Source organism: Populus alba, chromosome 1, assembly GCF_005239225.2.
Source record: "Populus alba chromosome 1, ASM523922v2, whole genome shotgun sequence".
Taxonomy (NCBI): Eukaryota; Viridiplantae; Streptophyta; class Magnoliopsida; order Malpighiales; family Salicaceae; genus Populus; species Populus alba.
The window spans coordinates 18,934,077-18,939,141 of NC_133284.1; the positions used below are offsets into that span (position 1 = coordinate 18,934,077).

The following is a 5,065-nucleotide window of genomic DNA, read 5'->3' on the forward strand; positions in this document are numbered from 1 at the left end:
GTGAAATGCTCTTGCTTGTTTGTGATTTTGAGAACTATATTTGGTATCTGATTTTTTAGTGCTGTATAACATGTACAATATGGACAGGCTTTGTGTTTCTGCAGTGAAATAAATGCAAGTTGCTAATATTTCAATGAATTGGTGGTGCATTTTGAGTGGGGTTGATATCATGGCTTTGACAGATATTGGTGATTGGTATGAAGTGAACTTACCTTTGTGTTTGGCATTGCTATTATGTTGATGGGATTGCTGATGAGTAAGTAATGGAGAACTGAACTTAGTTGTAGATTCTATGGAATGTGTTAAAGTGGTGCCATTTCTTTGGTGATGTGTTTGGCTTTGACCGATATTTTTCCATCTCCTTTGAATCCGAGTTCGTGTTAAGCCAAGATTTTCATGTCTCTGCTAATTCCTTTTGGCCCAAGAAGCAGCAGATTTTGCGGGAGATCTATATGATATGCTGCACAGTTTCCATTGATAAGTTAAAAAGAGTTGTTTGAATGTTACTTGCTGGTATGAGTGTTTTATGTTAGATATGCTTGAAATCTAGGGCTTCTTGTGATTCTCTTACAGATTTTGTTGATTTGTTATTCCTTGTGTTAATAGTTATGGTTGCTTTACTGGCTTTGGCGATAAAGTGTGAATGTAGTTAATGGGTTTAATATATGCGGAGGTTTTATTGATGAGAGTGGCCATTTTAAAAAAACTGCAAGCTACGTTAGCAAGTGTTAAATCTATTCATGAAGATGCTTACACTATATATATATATATATATATATATATATATATGATTCACATGTCCTTCTCATTCTACGGAATGCCAATAAAAGATTTATCCAAACTTCAAGCCCTTAACTTAAAAGTTCTAACCACAAACAAATAAAATACAAACTCACATAAAGATATCCCTCAATTTAAGATATAAAATATGGAGGGGCTGGGAAAAAACTAGAAACCTATATGAGCTTTACAGTTAATTTGTGTCTATCTAACTAATAAGCTACTGTAATCAACTATCTTCACATTGCAAGCTTGTCTTGATATTTTTCAATGTGCATGATATAAGTGTGTTAATAGAATCCACAGATTCCATGGTTGGTTTGGCTGTGGGAGAGGTATTCGTTAGGATTTGGAATGCTATTGTCAGTAAGCATCCCCCTTCTGTGCTCCTCTCCTCTTGCCTAGAAGTGATCACTAATGGTCTTGATTCGTGTCCATCTGGAAGAATTGAGAATCCTGATGGTAATATTGCTAGGTTACTTGAATCACATCCAGTAATCACAGATTGCATTCCATTAGTGTCCACTGGAGCATACACTACCATGGATTCATAAGCATTTGTGCAGCTATCTTGGAGTACCCACATGTTCTCTTTCGATTTCATCTTCTGCAATTGAAAACAGCTAGTTAGAACCATGAATGGAGAAATACACATTAGATTAATGGCATGGTCTCCTCTTATCTGAGATGTAGATAACTTACTAGGATAGCTGCTGCATTGCCTCTATCTTGCCCTTTGATCAAGTTTGCAATGGTTTGCACAGGTCCTCCATTTGACATGATATCCCACTACATTTTATGCAAGAAATATTATCAGACAGGTTATCTGACAAAACTTGTACTCTTTAAGTTGCGCAACTCAAAGCAGCAATATCCTATTTTGATAGGATTTAACTGAGTAATGGCATTCTTTTGCTGTACCTCATTTCTACGAGCTTCGTCTCTTAAGAAATCAAACAGAATATGAGGAACGACAGGCAACCATACAGAAGAAACTGCACACAAAATCACTCCAACAGGTTCACCAGGTTCATTTAAGTTTTTCCTAGAGGAAACCCTTATGTCTTCTCCTGTTTTGCTTGAGACCTTGTTCCATGTGTGATAGCTTGATGCGCAGATCGCTCGACAAAAGCTCCATGTCATTCTTTGTGCCAGTTTCAGAATGCTTTTCCTTCCGGCTAGAGTAGCAACACCTAGATATTTTTTAAAAAAAAAATCATAAACAATGTTATTTATATAGATAGCAGACAGTCCAGTGGAAAATATGGCAACATAGTGTGGCTTACCAGTTGAATCCTTGGTGGGAACATTGGTTGCCATGAAGAAAACAAGCCGCTCACATTGGAGTTGCAGTGTTGCCATCCAATGCCTAGCTCCAAAGGTTAGACCGCTATGAACTACTGTCCGGTACATCGTATGAACTGTGCTTTTCTGGCATTGCAGGTGTTCTACCCAGATCACCTGAAAATATGGTTATAAACTTGTCTATGTTAAACTGTTAAAAAGAAAGAAGATGATATAGCATTATAGCATCGTTGTCTATGCTTGTCTCTATAAATATGAATTCTTGCCTCTCTTCGTCTTTCTTTCTTCTTCAGTTTCTCCAGTTTCCATTTTTTTTATATAAAAAAAAAATGAGGATAAATCATCTTCAAAACCCAAAGCACATGTACCTTACAATGGCCGTTTGATTTATCCTCAATGATGCAACCAGAGGGGCGTTTTCTGCATTTGACGAGTGAAGCATCAATATTGTTTTCAACATTGTCAATAGAAACATCAACAATGGCCCATTGTTCTGCATTAAGTTGCTTGCAATATCTCACAAAATAAACTTCTCTGGTGGGCACCATGGGTGTAAGCATCTGGACCTCAGCAAACATCTGCAATAAAAAAAAAATAAGAACAAATAATTGGTGAAGAGCAGACAGGCTAAGCTAAGAAATGAATGCTTACAAGCACACAGTTCAAAAAAAGCAATAAAGTCAAGAAATTGATGTTTTAACAAACCTGAGCATGAGTTTTTTACCCATTAATTAATTTTTTTTCACTCATCAAAACAGATAAGGGGGTGTTTTAGGCATTTAATCTTTTGATTCCTAATTAGTCACCCTTTACCGTAAGTAAGAGGGTAGTCAAACTGTCCAAGGGTTGGACCTTCAGCTGAACCAGCTGAGGAAAAGTAGATCTCCATTAAACACAAGGTCCCACACAAATAAATAAGAAAAAACTCATTTTCTATGACAGCTGGGTGCTATTAATATACAACGTAAGGACAGTTCCACAGGAGCCCCCCTCTCTGCAGAAAGCAGACTGAAGGAAAGGGGCTCCCTACCTCCTTCAAAATATTAATCTCGTGGACATTGCATTTAATACCTCTTTCAGAATATTAATTTCGGGGACATTGCATTTAATGTTAAAAAGGAAAAGGAAAAATATTCCCACTCTTTTTTCTTTTCTTTTCTTTTTGTAGTTAATTGTTATTTGAGGTTGAAAGCCCTTTTTGAGATAAGGGAGAACACAGTCATAGTTCATCGACAAAAAGCTGCTGCCTTTTTCTTCTCCTTCAAGTATGTACTATGGCTTTCGTCTTCACTGGAATGGATGCTGATTTCCCATGCAGAGATCTCTACCTTCGTTCAAGCTAGTGCTAGTGCTAGTTTAATATGAGATGCATGTTGCTAATTAGAGCTGTGACTCACCAATTGCACTGCACCATCTCTACTTGCTCCTTCACCATTGCAGATAACATCAACAGTGGCTGCCTTTGAAATTAAACATGGAAACATTTCCTTCCACTGATCCTGTTCAAAGGGAAAAAAAGATTATTGGTAATACATAATTAGTTAAAGGGAACTAATCTATAATTAATAATTATATGTGGTATATTGCTAATAATTATAATATCTCACCACATCCATAAAACTTTGAACTAGCCTTGGGACATCAATGAACACGACCCCGGTCTCCCTTGAAGCCTCAATGGATCTCTTTGGCCTTCCATTACTGCTTGAATCTTCAGAACCAAACACTTTTGTGTACTCGTCGTAATTGAGAATTTCACGACCTGTCTCAACACTTCGAATCCAAAGTGGTTCGCCTGCCGTAGCCATTTTCTTGAGCTCTTCCATTGCTTGATTAGCAGTCTCCATGATTCTAGACTTGTCAAGTCCGAAAATCCCAGTGTAAAAATCGAGTGAACTTCTGTTCTCTTGCTCGTTCCCAGCTGAGCATGATGCTGCTGCCCCTGGACTACATTTTCCCACGACGGCTCGAAGTTTTTCTACCTACATATCATGACAATCAAACTTATGCTAAGCATGTGATTTGATTAATGTACTACAGAAAAAAAAATGTTTGATTTTCTGTAGTAATTAATGTTAATTAACTAATTAGGACCACATTATTATAATCTTAATCTCTAACCTCGGCTTTGAGCTTTGCATTTTCGATGCGTAACTGTTGTTCCTCAGTGCTTGTCAAGGCAGCGTCTCTACTAGTGGTAGCGGTGCCGCAATTTGGGCAGCAAGCTTTGTTGATTGTCTCCCTCATGCTCTTGTTGTCTTCCCGGAGTTTATCCATTTCAGATTTCAATAGAGAGTTTTCATGGCGCTCTTGTATAGCCTGCAATACAAATTAGCAACCGCCATGGTCATTAAACCAGCAAGATAACCAACTGTATTAATGAGGGAATTATTTAATTTGATCTATCCTACATATAGCACCAACGTACGTGCCTTGATTTGAGTACGGCGATTTTGGAACCAAAACTTGACTTGTCTAGGAGCAAGGCCAAGTTGCTTGCTTAACTGCTGCCTTTGCTTCTCATCTGGATGAGGAGACTCTTTAAATAGCCTGAGCATTAATCATTAATCCACATGAGTCATTAAGTTGAACGTTCATGGATGATCAAGAACACAATCCTGGTCTTAGATACATAGCATAAACACATTTGTTAATTTAACAAGTTAAAATTAGGATTCCTTTTAGTCTGTGTGTTGAGCACTGGAACAAGGAAAATAAACTTTTTTGAGTCTTCTTTTTAGCCTTACAATCCTTACCGTACGTACAAAAAAATAAAGGACAACAGCAAGAGAAAGAAGGGATAAGAATACATACGCTTCCATTTCTCTGATTTGTTCAGCGGTATGTCTGTGGTATCTCTTTCTTTTTTTCTTCTTGTTTTTTCATCACCATCATCATCATCCTCATGATCATGCTCTCCTTCACCTTCAAAATCATCATCTGATTTTGATCTCATAGGCCCTGAGTTCTCGCTGCTAAT

General features: G+C 37.5%; 1 pseudogene; it reads right to left on the minus strand.

Annotated features, from left to right (window-relative positions):
- Nucleotides 1-831: 831 nt before the first annotated feature.
- LOC118063041 (homeobox-leucine zipper protein GLABRA 2-like) overlaps nt 832-5,065 on the minus strand; it is a 32,689-nt pseudogene continuing 28,455 nt past the window's right edge.